Source organism: Eufriesea mexicana, unplaced genomic scaffold (assembly GCF_001483705.2).
Source record: "Eufriesea mexicana isolate 0111107269 unplaced genomic scaffold, ASM148370v2 scaffold9538, whole genome shotgun sequence".
In the NCBI taxonomy this organism is placed as follows: Eukaryota; Metazoa; Arthropoda; class Insecta; order Hymenoptera; family Apidae; genus Eufriesea; species Eufriesea mexicana.
In genome coordinates, this window is record NW_016917269.1 from 126,980 (window position 1) to 153,490 (window position 26,511).

A 26,511-nucleotide genomic window follows, 5' to 3' on the forward strand; every position below is an offset into this window, starting at 1 on the left:
TTCTTATTGAGAAATCAATGAAACGTGTGGAATGGGAATTTGTAATTTCTCGTGTAGCTTTTGAAAAGTTGAGAATTGTAAATATTAATTTCTATTTATGTAAATTTTTATTCTAACGTGTCATAAAACAATTGTAAGACAAATTTCTTCGTACGGCCCTGAGGTCTCAGATACTCGTATGTATATATCTACCAATTTCATTATCCCAATACATAAGATTCGATTGCTTTCACTACTAATCCATTTACATTCTCTTTGCTCTTTGTCCTTATATCATGACCCCTGTTATAAGTACTGTATAAAGATATACCCTGTGCAAAGTATACTCTGTCTATCCTGCTTGTCTTTACCTTTGATATTTCCGAAAACTTTACTTTCATTTCCTAGGCAACACACGTTGACGTAGTGGTAAGACAACTTAGTCAATATTCTATTTATTTAATGTTCGTATCTGACACTGGCCTTGTGTCTACGCCAATGTTCTATCACAAAAGTCTATTCATAGGTATAACACTTTTGGTCAACAATAAAAATTCAAGTATCCCTTTACATCACAACCAACCAAATAAGAACCAATGGGTCATCCTGTATATAAGGTATATTGCGTCTAATCTCATGATACAATGTCTTCCTAGAAGGGCAATGCTCCATCACTCTATCTCACACCATCTCAATATACTCATTCGTTTTCTCTCTCATTCTACCCTACATGATCCATTAATATACAGATATATTACTTTTACTCAGTAATACAAATTCTTGTATTCTATTCCTATGATTCTGTGAAAAAGGTAGTTCTACTATATTATAATCAATGAAACCAGTACTTGTTCTGCTAGTCATCTCAATTTCTGACAGTTTAGAAACCGGTGAGACACCCTATATGAGGTACTTGCGCCTAATCGCATGCAACAATGTCTGCCTAAACGGAACCGTCTCGCTATCGCTCCTGTGTGCCTAAACTGATTTCTAAAGCAACGTTAACGAGGGGAAACGTCGTGCAACAAAAATGACGGTCGTAGGATAAGGAAGTTCGTCGATACACGCGAACATACGCAACCTTGATAGGGCATTGCCCCAGCATCTCGTGAGACATACATGGACGTCGTGTATACGTGCTCGGTTTGGGATCTCCAGGAGCTAGGGAACTCTCGCTCGACGCGGCCTAGAAAGTGGAAAAATATCGTTTACAACGTGCCACACGCGTCGCGATAAACGTTCCACGGTTTGTTCATATCAAAATTTTCATCGACATTCACCTACCTGCTGTACGTGTAGTGGGACTCGTGTCGTTCTTACAGTCTGAGGACAATAAAGATCCGTGTAACGATACCGCAGCGTAGGAATTGCATAACGGTGTACGGTGTTACGTTGTTAATTGAAAGTTTTCCTTTTAGTCTTCTCAACGTGTCAGGCGATGGGCAAGAGTGGTTTCGGTGTTTGAATCGTGACGACTTTCGCGCGTTATCTAGTTCCGCGGGTCTTGCGCGCTGCGCATGCTCAGTTCGAATTTTCCTTTCGATCGGAGATCGAGAATTTATTATTATATTATCGTAGGATTATTTTGAGAGTCAAATTGTCTTGATTGGTGGCACTGAGGAAGAGAGTTACAATTTAGTTTGAGTTCAGACATCATTTCGAGTAATATACCTTACATTTCATCGATGTCAATTAATAATTAAAATTCAAAAAAAGTTTAGAAAGTTTTAATGAATTTCTTCTACTTTAATAAATAACAAAAATTTTCGGGGATTTTGGAAAACTTTTAAAAATATCCGGAAAAAATTTTAATTAAATCCGTATTTTTTGCTATCGTTTCGAACACGTACGCTTCATTCACACAACGTTATAAAAATGTACTTATCGCGACATTGATAACAAGTACAACAATCTTTTATCGATAGATAGTTTTCAAAACAATAAACGGAAAATCATTTTTTTTAGAAGAATTTTTGGATTCATTATCCTTATCTACTTCCTTCCTTAATTGTTATCTGTTTCGTTTGATATCTGGCTATTCAATCATGAGCCAATGTCGAAAGAAAAACAAGAAAGAAAGTTTAAAAATATTAGAAGGGAGATGGTTACCACGGAGATGGACAGCCAGGAAGCATTATGCCGATGAATGCCGCGTTGCTTTCTCTCAAAGACCTTTCTTCGACGCGTGAAAGCGACGACTGCCCTTAGGATTCCTTTCTCGTCGCTTTCGATTTCCATCATCGAGTTCTAACATCGATATGTTAGAAAAAATTGCATTTCTAATAAAAACCAAAGAAAATTTTTCTATTAGAGACGATTGAAAATAAATTTGAATACAGAATTGTTAAAAGTATAGGTTGTATTATAGTATTTTATAAATAATGTTAATTTTTTATTAGTTATTGTATCTAGAGTTAGACTTACACAGTTCATGGGTTACATATCTCATTCTTTTTTAATATAAAAATGTGAAAGATACACTTTGTCTTACACTGTCTTGCTTGAGGAGATGCAAAACGATTTTTTTTTATTTAATTCGAAATCGTTTTAACTATTTTCGAGTTAAATTTTGGTAATGATCTGTAGAAAAAAGAAGACACAATTTCATAGGTGAAGAAACATCGATTATCTTAAGCATAACGTAGAAAAATGGCTCCTGTGACTAATTAACGCCGAATTTTTCGAAAGCTTTCAACTTTTGTCTCGCAAGTTTTTCTTTTCCGTGTCCTTTCAACGACAAACGCGATAACGAAGTGTGTCGTTTTTGGCGGACCTCCTTGTATAATGGACCACAGAGAGGACAGAAGATTCGAAGCGTGCCGGTGCATTTCAATGCTTCTCTTCGTTTCTGTAGCCCTCGTAGCTGTTAAAAGATCGCCCATACGAGTGATTTGCCATTCAACAGAAGCTATTCAGTAACCAACCGGTTTTCTGATAACCTTTTACAAAGTATCAGAGCTTTTGAAAATTATTGTTTAGCATTGCTGTTTAACGTTATTCTTTGGGCCAATTTCCGTGCGCTGTCATTTCACTTTCCAGAAGCTCATTCTTAAAAAAAATTTACAAATTTTATTTCATTTATTTTTAATATCGTCTCGTATTATATATACCTACTGTTCACGGTGTAATACATTTCCAAAAATTCTTATAATTTTTACTCTCAGATTAAATACCAGTGACAATTTGATTTTGACAAGTTTTGGTTTTCAATATTTTTTTGACACGTTAATCCATGGATCCTTTCACTTCCACACTGTACACATGAAAGAGGAGAAAAGATTTTATTAGAAGATACCTGGATAATCTGGAGACAGAAAAGAGTAAGAAATAAATTCTAATTCGGCGAACAGTTAACCTCAATACGTTCCTAATCGGGGTATTCCAAAGAATCAATCCGCTCCTGAAAAGGAAATTCTCCCATAGATGGAAGCCCAATCGCTCCATGCAGGTGTTTCTTCGCGCCAATGAGGTGCCACAAAGACAAATCGCCTTGTCCATCGTTTAACCTCCTCTCGCGCCATTTTTTCTTCCCATTCCTACTCGATCGAATCGCGTGACTCACTTCGCACAGCGATTCAGTGTTCTAAACTATTCAACACCTTACTCAGCTCCTAATCGTTCGGATTTATGCGCAAAGAATATTCGATCAACCCTCACGTGGGGCAATCTAATCCTTATTAACCATCGGCTACGGTTTTCGGAACACATTGACGCATCTTCGTTCCAATTACAGAAATCGTTCTAGTTGTCCTTTCTATATGTTAATCTATGTCCCGTGGTTAAGATTCGAGATCCACTCTCAGTATGTGTTCACAGCTAACGCTAGTCGGAACGCAAGTGACCCATTCGTGTTCATGGCGCCTTAAAAGATTTCACGTTGCGAAAACAGAAGATGAGTAAGATTGTTCTGCGCAACTTTTTACGGTATTCGTCGCGAATATCGGGACGAGTTGCGTAACCCGAACGTTTAGAGATGACCTGGCGGAGCTACGAGAAAACAGTCTGGCCAGCTGCCTTCGACACGTCCACCAATCGTGCGTGATTAGACTTCGAAATGATCGAAGATGCGTCCTAGACATCGTTCGTGACTGGCGATGGGATCAAATTTGATATGTACTTATAAAACCCAATTAATTATTTAATTCTGTCATTAAAGGGATTCGAATGGCGCTTGTAAAGAATTGATGGTTCGTTCGTGACACGTGTGAGATATTCGATCTATACATATCGATTTCCAATCTCAACATGTATATCTGTGAGTAGGGATACGATTTGTTTCGGTATGTATATATTTAGAAATCTGAATTGTTTCCTGTTGCGTTTATTATTGATTAGTAATCGATTAATATTCCACAATCGTTTGTTCATCAGATGTTTACGACGAGGATTGTTTTGAGGTTATTTCGACTTTACTCCACCAGAGCGCATCAGCAGCAATCCGAGAGATTGCATCACCGAGTCATTAACATAACGAATGCAAAGAAGTTTAAAGGGGTTTCAATTAAATAGCAATCATCAATTTCCGGCAATTGTAACGAGATAAATCAACAGATGATCGTGCATATGAAATTTCTGTCGTTATGAGACGCACGAAGGATGCAGAATTATGTAACGGGACCATGTTATTGACTGCAATTATCGCATTACATTGCATAACCTTGCTACTCCGCTTTAAAGTAATCTTCGTGCTCGCACGCTCAGCTGATCATTCTAAATCGTTTTTACATGTAAAAAACGTAATTTCTTTTATCCCGGATGTGTATCGTTGTAGTTCTACACGCGATTAAGTCAGAATCTTTATATCGAACATAAGGGTGGTTTCAATGAAAGTCCTCGAATTCAATGCCCGCTGAATTTACTTAAGTTTCAAATTTCACGAAAAGACATAAGGTCAGGATTTTTCCTAATTATATAATGAATGTAATTTCATTATAAGATTAAAATTGAATACAACACGTATAATTTAACCCATACAGGAAATTATACAGGAAATCATTGCAACAAAATTTCTTCGTTCACATTTACTCGTTTGTACCACTAACTTAGGTACCCGATTATCGAATCAATTCTTCGAATCCCATTTCGAAGTACCTCGAACCCAGTCAACTTACCTTACCCAACAGCATCGAGAGGGATCCGGAGTAAAAAATGGGGAGGAAAGGACTCAGGGAAAAGAGAATCTTGGTGAGAAGGAATCTCAGTGAGATAAAGTCCACTGGTCCGCTATTGAAATTTCGTCGGCGCGCTACCGCCAGGGGGCAGGATGCTCCAAGTCATCCATGCGTGCCTGCAATTACCGGTTCTCGCGCTCGCGCCAGGATTTCGCGTACATTCGAACCGTTTCCGTGGTTTTTCACTCGTCGTACGGTATATTGCATTAAAATCAAAAACGTCACCGACGATCGCCGCATCCTCCCTGGCGAATGTTGCATAACGGAATTACGCCGGTCTGGGGTACGATTACCAGAAACAAGTAGAACGTCCGGAGACGTTTTTGCCCTGGTCGTCGCAGCGTATCCATAACCGGGGCATTTAATCTTTATTAGCCCGTTATTACAGCGGACCAGTCCACGTCCAAGAATCACATGGAACACCATAATTCTGTTATCTAATATTCCAGGCAACACCGCGGACGCGATATGCGTTAACGAGCTAGCTATACAGGGAACCGTTAGAAACTCCTAGGCACTTTTGCATGTTTTATTCCGTTTTTCTATCTTCCCGAACGCGGATGCCGATTTGGTGCTGTTACGTAATGGCTTCTGTCCAAGTAGGTAGGCTCAGCGGCATGAAAGAACATAGGAACAATGAAGAGGTTAGGATCTTCGTTAGAGGTTATGGATTTCTGAGTTGGTCAAATTTGGCTTTAAGATGATGATGATGATACCTACTCTTTTATGGGAGATTCTTTTTGATATTCTAGTACTCTTTCACTTAGGGGTCCTTTTATTCAGAATGTGTGTCTGGTTTAAGTTAGGGGTCTTTCGTTGAATTTGTTTCTTTTGTAATGTTCTCGTATGTTTCTTAGAGAGCTTCTCTTTTTAATCGCAATTATAAATATTTTTCGCCACAGTCCAGTCACTTTCCCCTTCTGTTCATATTTGGTATCCGTTGAGACTTTGGAGGAGCATTGTTGACATTGTGATGCAATATCGCATTAGTCTTATGGAATCTTTCATCTCGGATGATCCACTCATCAACACTAAACCTATCATGGTCAAATGACCGGTGAATGGAAAGGAACCAGAAGCTTTAAAAAATGAAATAACATTGAGAAAATGACTATACATATACGAAAATGATTATAAGAAAAATGGCGAAGATGAGTGATTAAGGTAGACACGTTGAACACGGAATTTTCAATGAAAGTTTGGTGATTTAGACCATAGTATATTTACTGTTAATCGACTTACTTTGTTATTAGACGCTTCTTCAACCACGGGATATAATAATTTATAAGATAGAATTTCGAAAACATAACCTAACCTTAATAACCGTGGTGTTCAATAGGCATAGGAATTGCACGATGTGTGTCAAGCGTTATTATTGAATACATGGTGGTAATGTCGAATTTCAGTATAATTGCGAGTAAATTGCGAAGAATAGGAGGCTTCGTCTTTCGCAAGGTAAAAGACGACCGACATAGCGGAATCGGTATCGACGCCGGTCTAACCTCGAGTATTAAGCGTTTCGTAACGACGAAAGGTCACTATGCTGATGCACCGTGAAGAGAGACGTCGACTGCCACTCGTTCTGCTATACATCCTTTCCCATAGCCTTTCTCTTTCACCACGAGCTATCCTCCCGCCGTCTACCGTACTTTCCCGTCGTCCTCCACGGTGTCGTCGTAGACCCTGTTCACATTTTGGCTTCTGCTACGTTCATCCGAGCTGAGCTGATATCTCTAAGTACCCTTTTTCTTTCAATCCTCTTTCGGTAAACCCGTAATCCTATTGTTTTAATCTCTTTTATCTCTTATCCAATTTTTGTTGCTTGCTATTATGCTGTTTATCGCGTTTCTTGTGTGGTGAGACTTTTTGTTGTACTTCCTGTGTCTGGGGTAAAGAGGTTATGTCACACTTTCTTTATCCTACTTCTTTCTACTTACAATTATCTTCTTTTGTCTTATGTTTGCTTTGTCGTACAGTTGTATTTGTATCTTTTTGTTGGAAAAATTGTTGCATTTTTTTATTTTGTTTCTTTCATTTCTTTTTTTTTCTTTTTGAGATCAATTATTCCTTTTTCTGTTCTAACTTTTCATGGACGAATCGTTTCATGTGTATTAATTGATCTGGAAAGTTTGATCAAAGATTTTTGAGAGTTTTAAGAAGTTTGGAAACATCTTTCTTGTTTCACGCGCATAGCTACTTAATTTCTTGAAATTTATTTCTCCTTCACTGACCTTCATATTTGACCTTGACGAAATAATGACCACTGGTCAAGGACCCGATGATGACCATCGATTATGGATGGCCAGAAGTCCGTCACAAGAACCGGATTTACTTGGAAGTGACCAGAATTGACCAGGTGTAAAGCGAGAGAGGGAACTGGGAAGAGGTGTCACCCATCCCAAATAAGATTCGCCAGCAATGGTGGTACCTCAACTTCGAGAAGCAGGTATGCTGGATCATCTGATAAATGATGGCTCCTTTTTATTCCTAATATTTTTATCTCGCTCTTTTTATCATATTATCCACTATGTTCCCCTTCCTCTTCCTTCCTAATCTTTGCTCTTATATTTTTCTCAAATTACATAATTTTTTTAATTTAATTTAGAACGCCATCTTTTCTTTCTTTGACCCTTTTCCATTTTTTCCTTCTTCTCTATTTTTCTCTATTTTTCAATCACTTTATCCACTAATAAACGTAATCTATTTTCTTTATGTAAATTTACAAAAATTACTGAAAAATTGCAGAAAATTTTAACTGAAGTTAAAAATAATAAATTAAAAGAACAAAATCTTAATTTTAAATTTCCCGTACAAAATCTTCGCTCTGTCTGTACTCTGTCTTCGTTGCATCCATAATTATTCGAGTCTTGAAACTTTCCATCTAAGTTTACTTAATATTTCAACATTCATTTTCCAAGATCATTTCCAATAATTATTCTTATCTGAAATGATCATCACCAATTTCCACGTCACTTTATCACGCCATTACGATCTCCTTCGTCGCCCTTGCCTTTCCAATCTCTCTAAAACGATTACCATTTCACATCCTCCGGGGACATTGCCCTCGGATATCCCATCTCATCAGTCCATCATCATCGTCATGACTGGCTGATTCTCGCGGCTAACAATACCGACTGATCGATTCCGCCGGTAAATTTCGATTCTTCGGTGGAAAGCCGAGTCTTCGACCGCGTAGGATGGTTGGCCAAGGGTACATTTCCATTTTGATGGGCGATCGGTGCAGCTGGAACACGCGTACCACGCGGGACCCGTTAGATCGTTACGTAAACGAGATCGTTCCGGACGATCGAGACTCTCGAGAGAGTTGGACGGAATTCCGAGACGAACTTCGACTTCGTAATGAACATCACGTAAGAACGATGGAGGAAGACACTGAATAGGACTGCGAATTCTGTGATTTTCCACGACAGATACGATTCTAATACGAGTCTTTTATCCTCTTTTATTTTGCTTCAATTGTTCCCCTCTTTTCCTTCAATTTTGGTTCGTAATATACGGTTATTCGATAATTGGTGGGTTAATCACTTGCGCTGGAAACACGTGTCACACACGTCGCAATGCTTTTGTCACAGAATCGCCAACGACGTGGTACACACGTCGCAATGTTTTTGTCACTGAATCGCCAACGACGTGGTACACACGTCGCAATCCTTTTGTCACAGAATCGCCAACGACGTGGTACACACGTCGCAATGCTTTTGTCACAGAATCGCCAACGACGTGGTACACACGTCGCAATGCTTTTGTCACAGAATCGCCAACGACGTGGTACACACGTCGCAATGCTTTTGTCACAGAATCGCCAACGACGTGGTACACACGTCGCAATGCTTTTGTCACAGAATCGCCAACGACGTGGTACACACGTCGCAATGCTTTTGTCACAGAATCGCCAACGACGTGGTACACACGTCGCAATGCTTTTGTCACAGAATCGCCAACGACGTGGTATGCACGTCGTTAGGCAATTATTACAGAAATACTGGACCGTTCTGGTACTCGCGTCTGTGAATTTCTTGCCACCGCAAGTGGTTAAAGTTATGGTACATAAGTAAAGGTTTCGTGAAGGGCTGTACAAATCACAGTGAGTATTCCTCGGACTTGGCACACCTTTAGTATTCCTTTTCTTCTCTCACACTTATATGTATCAACCCTTTGACTACTGTGGGCGTCTAAAGGCGTTCAGAAGGAAATACGTGACGATAATTTCGTCGAGATCTTCCCATGAGGTTTTTAAGGTTCAAGATTCTTATCGCAGGAAGATCATTGGATCTTTCGTTCCCCGTGATTTTCATGAACTTACACTTTCTAGAGTGAAATTTTCGTGTTTCACTTTCATTTCCATTCTTATTTTACACGATACTCGCGATTAGTTATTAACCATTCTTACGAATAAAGAACGAACATTATACCAATTTTATATAATCCTCAAAAAATTATGCATTCTTGTCCAAGATAGAACTACGAATTATAAACACAGTGACGATAATAATCCCAGCTCTATACTAGTCACCCAAGAGTAATATTTTTAAATTAAATTTCAAAATGAATTATTAATTTATTCGCCAATTTCGAAATTTCCATTCGATGTTGAAAAATTTATTATTAATCACGTTTATTGATTTTCTTCGCGCGAGTAGTTTCCCGAAAAGTGACTAACTTTGAGAAAAGGGTCCCGTGGCTAACTTCCCTTCCCCGCCGGTTAATTCGTATTCTGCCCGTCGTCGGCCCGAGCGCGACACCGTCGACATTATCATTATTTTACGAAGGTATTTTACGCTCACCTTCTGCCGGTCACGTGCGCGTTTATTTATAGCAACAAAACACCGTTATTAACATTCGAATCGGTCCCATGTGCGCGCCATTGGGCGATTAACGAAATGTCAGTGCGTTCGATAATTAATTACGTAATTCAGGCATTCCGCTTGCAGTCTGACTTTTAACAGTAGTACCAGATGTTATCGGGCACGTGGTTATTGCGTGTAGTTATTAACTCGCCACTGGTATCGGATGAAAATCATTGGCAGTTCTGCAACGCTGTACATATTAGGGTGTCCCATAAATTTCTTTCGCAGCACGCTAGGAATGACAACGCCAAATCTGTCAATTCTACTAAATACTGATAAAAATTTGATACAGTGAAAGCTGCCATAGCAGAAATACGGTCTTCCATTTTTATTTTTTTCAAAAAATTTGGCTCCGATTGCTGAAGACTGTAGGATCGTAATCCATCTTTGGCACGGCGCTTTATTCTACGGGAGCCCATAGCGAAAGGGTTAAACACCCCGAAATATAAATAAAATATTAACAAATATTAATATAATAAGCGCATCGAAGTACCTAGAACGTAAGATACAGCGAAATAGCAGAAAATTGAGCAATATAACCTAAATAATTACAGTCACCCATGATCTAAACGCTAGTCGAAGGTTAAAAATGATTGGAAGATGAATAGAGAAAGCGACACTTTCTAAGCTAGCTGCTTGTGCATTTGCAGCTTGAAGATATTGCTTCTAGATCAACAGATAGCGCATGCCAGCGTTCAATGATAAATTAAATCAACGATTTCCTTGTTCCCGTGGCATTACGTTCGCATTTTTCACGCTAACAGGACGATAAATTAGAAATGAAATACAGAAGATTCGGAGATAGAGCGTCGAGGATAAGCCCGCGATGTCTACGCGATAAAAAGCCGGGGTTTGAGGAAGATCTGTGAAAGTGGCTGCAGCTGTAGGCTGCGGCGGTGGTGGGAGTAGCGGCCTTGGGCGACTGCAATCTTCGCTCTAGCTATAGGTGCACGGAACACGCGTTGGAAGACGCTGGTAAAACTGGAACCGGTGAAGACGTTGGTAAAAGTTGAGTTGCGAGCAATCGACTGTGGCAGAGGATGGGTAGAGTGGAAGCAGAGTCTGGTAAAAGGTTAACTGGTAGAATTTTTCATGTCAAACGTTGTCCAACTTTCTTGCGGCGAATTTTCTCTCCCTCGATAAACATCTGGCAATGAAAATTATTTTCAACGAAGATTCTCGCTGCATAGTCTCATCTCTGGTGTGTATGGAAAGTACGTAGACTCACGCGAATTACCGACAGTTAATATTTTATCGACCCCTCGGCGAAAGTTGAACGGACAGGTGGAAAAATCGCCTGACAAACGCGTTTTAATTTTGTAGACAATTTCAACGATGACTATCGATATTTAATCTCGTTTAAGGATTTCTGCCGAGTTCGAGGAATTTATCAGATTGCTGAACATTCGTTAGCTGGAATGTAATTTGAAACAGCGTTTTAGGGAAAGTTCGATGAAAGGATTTTTAAATCGCGTGGTGAATTCTCGACGTAGACACGGTTCGATTTCGTCTTATTGTTAGTTCATTAATGTTGATGTCCCACAATGATCTCACGATGATCTCACCATGTCCCACGTTGCCCCGTGCGGAGGGGTAAATAAAGTGGTACTCGCGATTCCAGCCTAGCCTCCAAGGTATCAAAAGGTAGCCTTTCAGAGACTAGACTGGACTGCGAGTACTGCATAGCTCTTAGCTTGGCATCGTTTGTCAAAGATGAACTTACGGAATATTCCGAAATTTACTAGGTAAAATTTATTCAGATGAATATGGAAATACATCTTTGACAAACGATGCCAATTACCAGGTCTCACCACGTGGAGGTGGCTACGCGATCGAGACCCGTGCCTAAATACCTTACAAAAATACAGTATAAAATATTATACAAAATGTTATACAAAACATAGTATACAATTTCGTACCAAATAAGCCACAAAATAAATTAGAAAATCAGTTTCTAGGTGATTACAGAAAATAATTAGAAAATGCAATACACAATATAATGCTACATTTGCTAGAAAATAAATTACAAAGTAAATTACTAAATATCGAATACCTAGCATCTACAACAAAGGAAGAGCAATTAAACCTTTCGCTACGGCGGACCCAACCGCCATAGCGCCTCCTTGAACTGGGCCCCGCGCCGAAAATGAACATTTACACGTAGACAGTTTATTTTGGAAGAGAAGGGACTTTTCTTTAATTATATAATAATTTTATAATTTTATAATATATTGGGGGAATGCTTTTATGGATGTGTATTATGAGATTTTAATACGCGATATACAAGAAAGTCCTAGCCCGATCCGAAAAACATATCACAGAAATATATATTGCACGAGTGCTATTGTATATAGCACTCGCTACGAAAATAAGAAAATACAACCAGTCACCCATGCCGTTTTGAACGGCGTGATGAGCAACCAGAGGAATCGTAAACATGCGACTCACCGATCGTTGAGCTCTTCTCCATAGGAAAGCAGCAGGGGTTTGACTGTCGCCTTCGTCCTGGCATCCGTGTCCCTGTATCCTTCCCATGCCACGTCGTCAATGTAGCGATGTCCAACGTGGTAGTCAGTCCTTCTTCTCTTCTTGGAACACTTGCAACACACACTCGCGATGTCGCGGACGCGTCCGAACTTATTTCGACCGGTATCGAGAAAAGATATCGCGTGCAAAGTCGTACGAACGCAAACGATTTAGAATTAGGCTAATAATTTAGTCGTTATAAAAATATTTAATGTTCACTGACACTAATGAAATTAAAAAAATAAAAGGTAGAAGAACATTTATTTCAGTATTAAGTAGATAATTAGAAATAAAAAATGAATGAAATAATTAAATGAATAATTAAAAATTAAAGTAAATAAATGAAGTGAATAAATTATTAAATGTTAAAGATGAATAAATAATTAAAGAAATGATTAAAAAGTAAAAATAAATAAATAATTAAATAAGTTATTAAAAATTAAAATTAGATGAGTAATTAATTGATTGATTAAAAATAAGAAATAAATAAATAATTGAATAAGTTATTAAAAATGAAAATTAAAGAAATAATTAATTAAATGATTAGAAATTAAAAATAAGTAATTAAATAAATAAATGATTAAAAAGTAAAAATAAATAATAAATAAGTTATTAAAAATGAAAATTAAAAAAATAATGAATTAAATGATTTAAAATTAAAAATAAATAATTAAATAAATAAATGAATAAAAAGTAAAAATAAATAAATATTTAAATAAGTTACTAAAATTAAAAGTAAATAAATAATTAAGTAAATTATTACAAATTAAGAATAAATAAATAATGAGTAAAGTTAATGAAATTATTTTAAAAGTGGTTAATAAAAATTTAGTAATTATGAAATTATTAGGTAGCTATTATACCAATGTACGCGTTAGGGCGGTCGAAGAGCAACTGATGCGTCCTTATGACCGCCAGTGCCTATATGAACCAAGGGTATCCTTGCCGAGGTCAAACGTAAATTCATGAACTCAACCGATGTTCCAAAGATTCACGAACCCGTTACAATTGTTATTCCATAGTTTCTTGCAAATATATGCTTCCTATAATTTACAATAACAATATATACACTAATTTATATATGTACAATTATTTTTTCATACAAAAAAGCCATTTACTTCCTCGTAGCAATAATTTTTAACACATAAGTGTTCAAAACAACTTTTTAAAGTTAAAGAAGACTTTTTAAAGTTAAAATACCTCATAATTCTTCATTTTAATCATTATACGAGTATCTGATGCGCCTAATCATTATTTTCATTAACTCCAAAAACTGAAACATACAAAATGTTATCAAAATAAAAGATAAAAGATACTCGAGTATGTTCGATCATTCTCATTTTCACGTATTTCGACACTTCTTTGACAACTTTCTCATCATTTCTCAACAAATCGATAAAGGAATTTTTGTTCCTTGGAAGATGCTCTTAAAGACCCTGAAGAAGGAATTTTTCATTTCCAGATGGTGCTAAAAATGGCCTTTCTCTAACATCCTCCTTTGTAAACCGCAACGTTTTAATTCCTAGATTTCACTGCACCCGGAAATTTCATATCTCTGCCTTCATTTAATTCCTTTAAAGATTTCTAGCGAATTCGCGGAGTATAACGAATCGTCGAACCTTCGTTAGTTCGAATGCAATTTGAGACAGGGTTTCATCGAAAGCTCGACGAACGGATTTTCAAATCGCGCGATGAAATCTCGACATAGACACGGTTCGATTTTATCTCAATTTATCAATCGCTTATCTGCTCTTGCGAACGAGCTTCACAGGCGCGTTTGCAGAAAATCCGCCATGTCCAGGCGTCCATCGGTTCTTCATCGGCCCATGAAATTAACGGGTAGCTTAAACAGGCAATCAACAGCCTGGAAAACCCATCGTTCCGGCGCCCTAACGAGCGGAATTTTCTATTTACTACAAACTGGTCACGCACGGTTGCCTGATCGTCGTTTAAACATTCGAAACAATCGAATCGAATTTGTCACGGTCGACTTACGATAGTGTATCGATTTCCCTGCTGTTTCTAAATGGTTCTCCCACTTGAAGAATCGTCGATGATGACACCACCGATGATGTTATCTACTATAATAATCTTATTGCTTGTAATTCCGAATTTTTTAGTTATAAAGGTCCCAATTTTAATCACAGTTCTATCATAACTCAGTTCCAACTACAAACTATAACATTAGTATTCCAAAACTCTCAAAAAATGTAATTCACTGAAAAATCTTTGTTTTCATAAAACCTATATGAAATTTTTAATGTTCTATTCATGGTTTTCTTCCATATCTTGCAAATTTTTCACCTGGACCTCAGAAATTACAATAAATCCAAATATTTCAAATTCTACACTCGTACTAGGCCTCAGAAATTCCAACAACCCCAAATAGTCAAAATTCTATATTCATACCAGTCCTCAGAAATCCCAACATATTCAAATATTTCAAACTCTGCACTCACACTAGGCCTCAGAAATCTCTAACTATAATCCCAACTCTACACTCATACTAGGCCTCAGAAATCCCCAGAAATCCAAATATTTCAAACTCTACATTCATACCAGTCCTCAGAAATCCCAAGAAATCCAAATATTTCAAACTCTACACTCATACCAGTTCTCAGAAATCACAAGAAATCCAAATATTTCAAACTCTACACTCATACCAGTCCTCAGAAATCTCAAGAAATCCAAATATTCCAAACTCTACACTCATACTAGGCCTCAGAAATCCCCAGAAATCCAAATATTCCAAATTCTACACTCATACTTGATCTCAGAAATTCCAACAATCCCAAATATTCAAAATTCGACACTCATACTAGGCCTCAGAAATCCCAACAAATCCAAATATTCCAAACTCTACACTTATACTTGATCTCAGGAATTCTAGCAACCCCAAAGATTAAAAATTCTACACTCATACTAGCTCTCAGAAATCCCAACAATCCCAAATATTCAAAATTCTACACTCATACTAGCTCTCAGAAATCCCAACAATCCCAAATATTCAAAATTCTACACTCATACTAGCTCTCAGAAATCCCAACAATCCCAAATATTCAAAATTCTACACTCATACTAGACCTCAGAAGTCCCAACAAATCTAAATATTCCAAACTCGGACACTCACCTCAGTCCCCAGAAGTGCGACATTCCACACTCGCGCTATTAACCGTCGGATTTCAGAGAAACCTAACTCCGTCTGTAAATCGTGGCGTTACGCGAGTACAAGAAATCGAGATGAATTACCTCGGAAATCGAGCACGATCGTTCTCAAGGCGAATAACACGTGATAACACCCCGTAGGCGCGGACGGAAGCCGCGTGAAACGAGCGGCGGAGCAGGAAACCGAGCTGGCCGTCGAAGGTAACGCGAGCCAAGGTCGTTCTACGTCCGAGTACCGCTTTTCGGAATGGTCTTGGTGGAAACGGTCTCGTGGAAAGTTGCTCTCTCACCTGAGGCTCTTGCCATTCGATGACGTCGTTTCACCGCGATTTTACATGGTACAGCTGGAAATATTATCGTTTCCGTCTCGCTGGAATAATCAGGCGCCTTTCGAACTGCCTCTAATAAGCTTGCTGTAAATAGTCTGTAAATACGTCGGGTTTATGGAGTCGATGGAGTCGTTCGTCGTTAAGCAGAGGCGTCCAGTAAATTGCGTTATAATAAGCTTCGTGGAGAAATTAGTGGATATTTGGAACGTTCCATGGCTTAGGATGAAGGATACTAATGGGGTTTTGAGCACCGGTTAACGATGTCATATAAATTTGAACATAAACTTTGCTGAGTTGAAGTTGTTCTGGACTTATTAGCTCTTTGCTGTTCTTTCTTTGAATTTTTGACGATTGGGGTCGAAATTTTTGAAAATTAAAACTAGGAAAGTATACTTTTTTTGATATCTCTGTGGTCGAAAAATATTCTATGATCAGATGAAAGAGCTTATTAGGTGTTTGGTTGAAGTTAGTCTGGGTTTATTAGGTCCTTGCTATTCTTTCTTTGAATTTGTGACGATTCGGATCGAAATTTTTGGAAATTAAAATTAGAAAGGTATACTTTATTATTTCTGTGGACGAAAAATATTCTATGATCAGATGAAAGAGCTTATTGGGTGTTTGATTGAAGTTTCTCTGGGTTTATTAAGTCCTTGCTATTCTTTCTTTGAATTTGTGACGATTGGGATCGAGGAAATTAGGAAAGTATATTTTTTTTGGTGTCTCTGTGATCGAAAAATATTCTATAAACAATTGAAAGAGCTTATTAGGTGTTTGGTTGAAGTTAGTCTGGGTTTATTAGGTCCTTGTTATTTTTTCTTTCAATTTGTGACGATTGGGATCGAAATTTTTGGAAATTAAAATTAGAAAGGTATACTTTATTATTTCTGTGGACGAAAAATATTCTATGATCAGATGAAAGAGCTTATTGGGTGTTTGATTGAAGTTTCTCTGGGTTTATTAAGTCCTTGCTATTCTTTCTTTGAATTTGTGACGATTGGGATCGAGGAAATTAGGAAAGTATATTTTTTTTGGTGTCTCTGTGATCGAAAAATATTCTATAAACAATTGAAAGAGCTTATTAGGTGTTTGGTTGAAGTTAGTCTGGGTTTATTAGGTCCTTGTTATTTTTTCTCTGAATTTATGACGATTGGGATCGAAATTTTTGGAAATTAAAATTAGAAAGGTATACTTTATTATTTCTGTGGACGAAAAATATTCTATGATCAGATGAAAGAGCTTATTGGGTGTTTGATTGAAGTTTCTCTGGGTTTATTAAGTCCTTGCTATTCTTTCTTTGAATTTGTGACGATTGGGATCGAGAAAATTAGGAAAGTATACTTTTTTTGGTGTCTCCGTGATCGAAAAATATTCCATTATCAAACAAAAGAGCTTATTGGGTGTTTGGTTGATTCTTAATATTTTTAATGCAGTTTATTATCTCTTTCCCCTTCTAATTTTGGATAATTGGGATTTTGAGAAACTTCTGGAAATAAAAATTAACGAGGTATCTTCCCTTTTTCGTTTCTGACTTAAAAGAAAATCCAAAATTAGTAAAACTTGGAAACTTTGAAATAACAGACCCCCTAAATTAATTACAATTAGTCTAAAAATTTATTTCCAAAGTTTCACTTAATTTTAGATACGAGGAACTTCGAGGAATTTAAATACTGTCCTGATAAGAATTTCGGTACTGATAATTAATTAAACAATTAATTATAGAACACCAATGATTTTAATTTCAAAAAGGAATTCGAAAAGATTCGAAATTGGTTGTATTCTGGTCCTGCAATCGGGTCTCAAAATTTATTTTTCGTCACGCTGTAACTTTCTTTTCTCGAATACTTGGTGTATGATTTGCCCCATAGCCTGGCGACACCGATATCGAATAAAGCGTGCATGAATCGCAAGATCGTATCGAGTACACGTCAGTTCGATTGTGCGACTTAAACCCAGGAGACTGTGATGGTTGCGTGGACGTGCAAAATGGGCTGTTGGAACACACGCAATGGCTGTCGCGGACGTGAAACGTTAATAGAAAACAATCAATGACCGCACGTGCACCGACGTGTATCGTTGCGATCGAATAGGCACTCTGCAATTTTCTGCAGCGACAAAGGGGTCTTTACTTTCAGCGTTAAGCGTGGCTCATGTTAACTCGGGAAACTTGGTCATTCTTGCATCAATTTCTTATTCCCCATTGGTCTGATTCATACGGAATTCCAGTGACAATTAATGGAGGAATTTGTTGTTCTTTTGTGAGTTTAATATTAATTAAACACAGGATATTAATAATAATATTAATACATAATGTAACTTAGAATATTAATATTATTAATAATAGTATTAACAAAAACGAATAATTCTCTTATTTCTAATCCTGCGTTCAATTTTGTTACACGGTATTAAATTCCTTTTTATGTTTTATTTATTTCATTTGTATTCGAAGTATATAGGAGAATGGTGGAGACTATAATAATTTAATAAAAAAGGTTTGTACGTGTACATTTTCCTATTAAAAAAATTATTTTCTGTTATACCCAGCATAACAGCAAGCATGAATTATTTTATCTCATTCGAGGAATTCTTCATACAGGTCTTTTTCAATAAAAAAAATTGTTATTATTTTTAATTAAGGATTCAATTAGGATATGAATTTTTCGTACGAACCAGGAAATTCTTCGGTATAAAATTCATAATTGAATTTTTCTAATTAAATATAATTTTATTTTCAATTACAGAACAAGCATGCGAATTTTTTAATCTCGTTTAAGGAATTCTTTATTATCCAATAAAATGTAAAAATTTTATTTTATCGTTACATTCGGAGATAAATAATTTAATACAAAATTTTTCACGGTATTAAATTTCAAAGTATGAAGTATCAAAGAGCAATATTAACTAAAAATTCTAAACAGTCTGCATTCGGGCTTTTTTCAATAAAAAAAAAATAATATTTTTTATTAGAGAATCAATAATTGTATGAATTTTTTCGCGCGAACCAGGAAATTCTTCGGTGTAAAATTTACGAATGGATTTTTTTAATTAAATATAGTTTGATTCATTAAGCGTGATTTTTTAAAGCCATCGCGGTTCCCCGTTATTCGTTACGAACTTCTCTAACACGCCTCCGTTTTAATATCTATAATTATTATCTGCATTATACTTCTTCGATGCACCACCTGTGCCATTCTCTCGATCCTCCTTAATTAACCTGGCATTCAGTTTCCGCTAAGTATAACTTAATCGTTACTTAAACCGCATAAATACGCGCAGGAGCGTGATCGATTCTCCCTACACCGTTTTAGATAACGATGAGCGAACTATGTACGATGATCACTGTCTGTGAACTTTTTCAATCATCCTCGAGTCCAGAAGTTTTACGATATTCTTTCTCTTATTTCAGACATTAGCGTATAACAAGGAGTTATTTTCCCTCCTTTCCTGTTTTGGCAAATAATTTTTCTTTTCCTACTATGGGAAAAAATAATAGCAAATTAGTAAATGATAAATTCCTCGATTTATACAGAGCTGAAGTTTAATCAAATTCTTAACTTTTCTCTTCGACTTTCCCGACTTTTCAAAGATCTCTGGAAATTCTCATACAAATTTTGAAAAATTCGAGAAAAGATTTCATAAAAATTTTTAAATGTTTTATAAAATATCGTAAAAGTTATGGGAAAAGTGTGTGCAAAAGTTCTTAAAAAGTTGTGAAGAATTTTAACAAAATTTGTATAGAAGTTTGGAAATATTTGAGGAAAATTTTTGTGAAAATTAAGAAAAGAAAATCATAGGAAGATTCTGTCGAAAAGGAGGTTATTAATTGTATATGGACACCTTTTCCTGGAGTTACCTAGTTTTGAGAACAAAATAATGTATTCGTACCAGTTTTCTACTTTGATTTATTTTCAGAACACTTTCGTGGAACGTTTCTACGTTCACGTGAATTACGGTCATTGGTCGAGTGGAAAATTAATGACGGAGAATATCGCCTGACAGTGTCAATCAACGTCCGTGATAATGGTGTATAATCACGGGCATTGATTTCTCTGGATGGTTAAAATTAGCGGCGGTTAACCTTTGAGCGGTGAAACTTTTTTGAATTTCCCGCGCGACGCTTTTTACTCCTGTCGCGTATAGGTTTCTTCTTTCCTAGGAAACGTGTCTGCGGGCTGTAGGTAACCTTTTTATCACGATAAATGGTCTAATCACTTACACAAACTCGTGCGATAACTTTCGTAATACAAGAAAGTTCTCGTAATATTTTTTCACCTAACCTGTACGACCAGACATTCCACAGGACGTTTCAAAAGTAACGGCTTCTCCAACGCGTCGAATCAAATGTACTTATTTTACTTCATAAGTTACTGAAACATTCAACGATTATTTAATCCGAATATTTTTGTCAATACTTTCCTAACCTCAAAAGTGATACTGCCATGTTCAATTAATTTTTATCTAACCCGAGCATAATAATAGGAAATATACAGCGCCATTTTAGAATATTTCTCGATGATATCTATCTACTTTGATGTTTATAAATATATTAAAATATATTCGTATTTTGTGCATTATATATTCGCAAAATTTGTGGCCAATCTTCCGTAACGTTTAATAGATGTTCGAGAACATGCAATCGCGCATGCGCGTGATTATAATAATGCAGACACGTGCATATGGTTTGCAGTGTTAGGGCTATCTAATCTTCCTTCGAGACTCGTCGATCCTCTCGAAATATCTCGAAATGAGTAACCGTTCGTTAACGTCTCTGTGGACAATTATCGATCCCGCGACTCTCACAGAAGGAATTCGTATCCGTTGCGAGAGAACGAGTGGTGTTTGAGAGAAAAAATGTTCCATCTTTCACCGTGAAAGCGGGTTCAGCGAGCGAGGAAACGATCGTAGCGCTCTTCGTCGGTCGTTCGAGGCTTCTTACGAAGGGTATACTCTCCCTGCGTCGTTTTTCCGTCGTTAAACAAAACTAACATGGCAATTTGCGCGAAGACGCTATGGAGCCTAGAAAGAAGCGACTTTCGCTTTGCGTAACGCTACAATCGAGAAGTTCGTGACGAAAATACGATTGTCTCGTTCGTTTCGTTCGCGAGGCGGAATTATTTTTCGAAGCGGGAATTATTTGAATTAAAATTAGGTTATCCATCGTGTCAAATCTTCGTCTGTTATTTAATTGGATATTTGGAATTTAGTTATGTATAATTTGGTGGAAATTCGTTGAAGATTAAAGGAAGTTATACGGGGAAGATATTCGTCGTATTATTTTTGAGGTTAGGTTGACGAGTACAGTTTTATTAATTTCCTTTTTGCGACGGTAATGATTCTTGATTATCGATGAAAAGGATTATCTTATATTAATTTTATATTTATTTGTATATTATTATGATCTATTATTTTATAAAATTTCGGATATAAATAATTATTTGCAAAAGTACAAATATACCGATAAACTTTAACCAAAACAATCGAGACAAATGCTGAATAAGATCTTTAGAAGACAATATAAATTATTCATCCTTTCATTGAAATACCCTGTAGAATCTTTCTTCCATTTAAACCACGGAGGAGCGTCTGGAAAATGTAGAAATTCCAAGAACTTTCGTAACGATCCTCCGCTCCTCAACTTCGTTCAGACCATTCAGGTTGGTCATGACACCTCTGCGTCTCCCAAGAGGACAACAGAGCTAACAAGATAATTGTATCACCCTATATGAGAGCCGGTACCAAGTCGTTTAAGATCGTTAAGCCTATGTCAGTCGCAGAGGTGAACCACGAAGCGATTCGCGCTTCGTATCCGCGGAAAATCGTCACAGACGAAGCTTCATGCTCGTCATTCGATTAATTAAATCTTCTTTCGGTTCATTAACTGGGAATTCTGGTTTAACACACAGGGTGTTCCATTTTATAGAACCAGCATATTCTTTATGCAACGGCTGAGAGCAGCAAATTTGTATATCATTTTTCCAAGTGAAAATTTTTTGGAGATAAGATCGATTTGGAAATTATAACCTATACAGTGTCGTAGAAAAATGTGTATAAAATTTAGAGCCTATTTGATCGACGTCATAAATTATGATTCATAATACACGGTTACAGCAGTGTGTTTAAGAAATTTGGAAAGTTTGATTAATTTAAAAAATGATCAAGTATAGTATAGCATAAATTTCATCATGAAAACCGTTCGCAATTCATCACGCTCCATTTAATTTTCACTTAACGTTGGTTTATATAATTTTATTATTCCATCTTTCACTACTTCGGAGTTATGTAGCACGGCATTCTATAATTCGAGTTTCGGGGCTAATTTTTCTCTTTGCTCGATTCCTAGTTTCGAGTGTAACGAGCTCTCGCCACGATTACCACTGTTCCCGACTCGGGATCGTGTAAATCCGCGAGAGAAATGGTTCCGTGGCTTGTCCGATCTGCAATCGTCGTGAATCACGGAACAATCGCGGATCGTTAATTCCGTTTCACGCTTGGTTCGTGACTCGTTTATTATTTATACGGGCACCGAAGCTGTGATAATATGTAAATTGGACGTTGACGTCTGTTTTCGCGGCGCTAAACGGACCGATACACGGCGCAGATCGCACGTCACGGAGATTTATGCGTGGCCGTTCTCGAGGGCGACCGGAAGCTGGCGCGTAGCCATTGGGGTTCTCGCTTTGTGCGCGAATTGCGCCTTTAGGAGCACAGTTTCTTCAAATTTTATAATTTGGTTAATTAAAGGATAGTATAAATTTGACGATTTCTTAGATCACCAATTTTTAGCGACACTTTAATTTCTGCCCATTTTTCGACCACTTCACCTGAATATCTTTTTCATACAAATTTTACAGATTTTTATTTTTCCCTTTCCCTTTTCGCGCAATTAAAATATACGAAATGGGAAAAAATTTGACACAGAAATTGTCACGAATGTGGTTTTCCATATATTTGGTTAAGAATATTAAGAATTTTTGAGATAGAGATGGGGAAATATGTTACTTGGTTAATAGATAGGACGGGTTTAGAGTTGCAGGTTTAAATACATTACTTGTAGAATGATGTATTAGATGTATGACACTATAAATATGGTAATCTATAAACCATACGTCTTATCCGTTTAACGTGTTTTAATTACGCCAAGAAAAGAGTTATAGCTTGATCATCATGCACACTCTGTAGACTACAATTAATTTCTCACCTGGATCCAACACCCCCTGAAGCGTAACTCGTGATTAACACGTTGGACACCGAACCAGTGCAGTCTCCTAGAGACATGTCTTCATTGATATCCACATTGAGGCCTTATATAACTTTCCTTTGCACGCTATACAAATTCGCACGGTATTTTTGGTTTTTACGGTTTTACAGTACGTCGGGAAATGTAGTTTAGTTGAAATAAACGAGAAATAAAGCGAGAAACGTATAATAATCCAAAATCGTGATATCCACTTTCCACGGAGCCCACTATAGTGATGTACCGTACCTAAAAGGTTAAAACAAATTATTTTTGGATGTAAGGAGATCAAAACCGATTCCCGATCTTGCGTGCTCCAACGAATCAGCCCATGTATAGCGACTTGACGTGACAAGAGGTTAAGGGTCACGATTATTTCCACTAATCGTAACGTCACCGCGACCAGCGACAGCTCGCAGCGCCACCTGCGAGTCGAACTACCGGGGAACCCCCGCTGCATTCGCCGCGTTAACTTCCTATTCGCAAACCCATATTGAACTTGATCCCGTGGCTGAAAGTTACCCGCGACCAGTGTAATTATCCGGACCGGTCGTAGAGGATCGTCATTAGAGGTTTACCAAAAGTGGCCGGGGTTTCACGTCGTCCGGGAAAGTGTTCGGCCACGTAGCACGCTCTGAATCAGATCGCAGCGCCGCGAGAGGGGGCTCCCGGCGCGGAACGAAAGTGAACCAATTTCTGATCGACCGCACGTTCCGGCGTGCACGCTCGAGAAGCTGAAACGCATCTCGCATCACGGTTCATGGATCGTGCGGCGAACGAAAGAAAGGAAGAGGCGAGCAGGGAAGTGGAAGGAGCCGGAGGCTTGCACAATGACCCTAAGAAGTGTGCGCTGGCGAGCATACTAATCGGGGATCGTTTATTTTTCAACCGCTCATATTTTTGCTTTCGACGCTCTCTTTGCCACCATGGGAAACTGTCTCAAGTTAGTAGAAAAGAAAAGGCAGGAAATTATATACCGCGTGATGATCTTTATTCTTTGAAAATTAATCATTTATTTATTATACATAACTATTAATAGTTATTAATATTTTATTCTCAATTCATTTTTAAATATCTCTCTTTTTTGGGTGTCCCAAAATTCACGCATGATTTGAATTTTGCGCCATTTGTGTGATACAGTGTTGCCAATGGAAGAGAAAGACATTATGACAGCTGACAGTTCAGGGTTATTAAAAATGGAGGATTATACGAAAGAACAGCGTGTCTTCGTTGTTGAGAAATATTTACAATTTTTAATTAAAAACCTTCGTTTTCTATCAAAATTATTTCCAATTTTGGAACACCCAATAGTTGAGTAAATTGTTCAACAACTATGATAGAGAAAGTTTCGGTAATAAATATGAAATTTTATTTTTCAAGAATCGATTTTCTCGAGCATCATTCTCAAGAGTGTATTTCTACCTTCCCTGCTTCTAAATTCAATTATTGTATATTTTATTACAAGCTGGGTTCTGCACGCTTCACATGTGGGTGGATCTGTTTTTCCACGATGTGATTACGAGCTATTTTTACGTGGCCCCTGCCTGATCTCGCTAACCACGTGTACCCTTTCTAACAATTTGTAAGATTAGCTCGTTATCTTCCGGAATTGCAATCACAGAAAATTTTATGCAGATACAGTAAAAGTATTGTCCAAAATAATTCTTGGAAATAACGTCATTTCCTGAAATTGGTCAACGATCGACCTCCTGTCATGTCATGTTATCCTAATACAAAATCGGTAGAAAATTTTACACTGAGACTGTAAAATATTGTACGAAGAATTCTCGGAATTCTAGTGGAGAGCTCCTTTCATGTCATGTTCGCCTAATACAAATTCCCAAATTTTACAGTAGGATTTGTGACGTATTTCATCACGACTATATAAATCCGTTTACATAATTTCTCTCATTTTTCATCTAATTCCTAAATCATTAGCTTATTCCCTATTTCATGGAGAATAAAATTAATTCACTCTTTCAGAAAATTTCAACTCGTTGTTTCAACTGATTAATAAGAAAAACAATTTTCTTACGAATTCATTTTAATTTTCGTCTTTTCTTTCTTCAGCGAAATTTGCGAAAAAGTTAATTTCCGTTGTTTCTCGTGCAACTCGTTCTCTGTCTTATTCTGTACCCTCTCCGCATAATTTATACCATAAACTTCGTTTCATTATTCGAAGCAATTAACGGAAGGAAACATCGCACGAACCACTTTTGATCTCCGCGTTCTTCGTTCCTCGCGAAATTTTTGAAGAAAGCTTGTGATCGATGGAAAGTTGAGAAAAATTCACGGTTCAGAAGGCAGACTATGCATACGGTTTTCATTAACCTACTTGATTCCGGCAGGTCTCGATTCAGTGCCGATCCGGTAGACCTCGATCTTAGCCTGCTATCATGCAAGTTAATAGGCAACAATGTAATATCGAATGCTCTATTCGTTACGTGCCGAGATGCTGTTTAGACCGAATTATGGCGCGGTATTCTTCCACCGAGAGCGCCATTTTGCGCTGCTTCGCGTGCCACGAAATGGTGCGAGCGTCCAATTAATATTTGCGATGGTATGTTAGAAATCTTATGTGAAACGTGACGATACATCGAGGATGTAATTTTTATTTTTAATTTTAAATCTATTACAATTCCTTCCATTCCTTTTCCTTTTTATTTTATTTTTCTTTTTATTTTTAAAAATTGAGAAGAATCTTTTACTCATCTACTGCAATCTGTTTAAATATATTTGGTAATACCCAGAAATAGAATTCAATTTTTTTTACGTGTTTTTATAAATTTTATAACTTTGTATAACAATGGCTAACATGGAAAGTTACACTGTTAGGTTATATATGTATATAATATAAATTATTAGGTGTAGATTCATATATTTATATTAATAGCACAAGTAGGATATTGTGAAAGTTCACTATAGTGGCGGAGCATACTGCTAATAGTATATTAGGTCAATAATTTTTTCAATATTTCACGAGGTTTAATATTATTCAGTATAGCAAGCTCGTGACAAGCTGTGCTCATTATTTCAGTTTAATTACTTAATGAGCTGTAATTATTATATTCAATTGAAATGGGTTTTAGGTCTCTGAATATTCTCTAGTTCATTTCAATGCTTTCGCGGGAATTTCAAATTACTCTGCGGAACGAATGTTGATAAATCGCGGTCTAATCGCGTAATTAGGATCAAGTATAAAAACGATGCGCCAGTGCTGAAAATTTGCTCACAATGGGAAT

General features: G+C 37.1%; 1 protein-coding gene and 1 long non-coding RNA gene across 3 annotated transcripts in view; one reads left to right on the plus strand and one right to left on the minus strand.

Moving 5' to 3' along the window:
* The window catches only part of LOC108553232 (uncharacterized), a 72,514-nt gene that overhangs the window by 6,349 nt on the left and 39,654 nt on the right, over positions 1-26,511 (plus strand). The window lies entirely within an intron of this gene.
* Positions 963-2,466, minus strand: LOC108553234 (uncharacterized). Its single transcript, XR_001890616.1, has 4 exons — positions 2,404-2,466; positions 2,089-2,258; positions 1,264-1,594; positions 963-1,165 (listed from the first exon to the last, which is right to left on the minus strand). It is a non-coding gene; the product is annotated as an uncharacterized LOC108553234 (long non-coding RNA).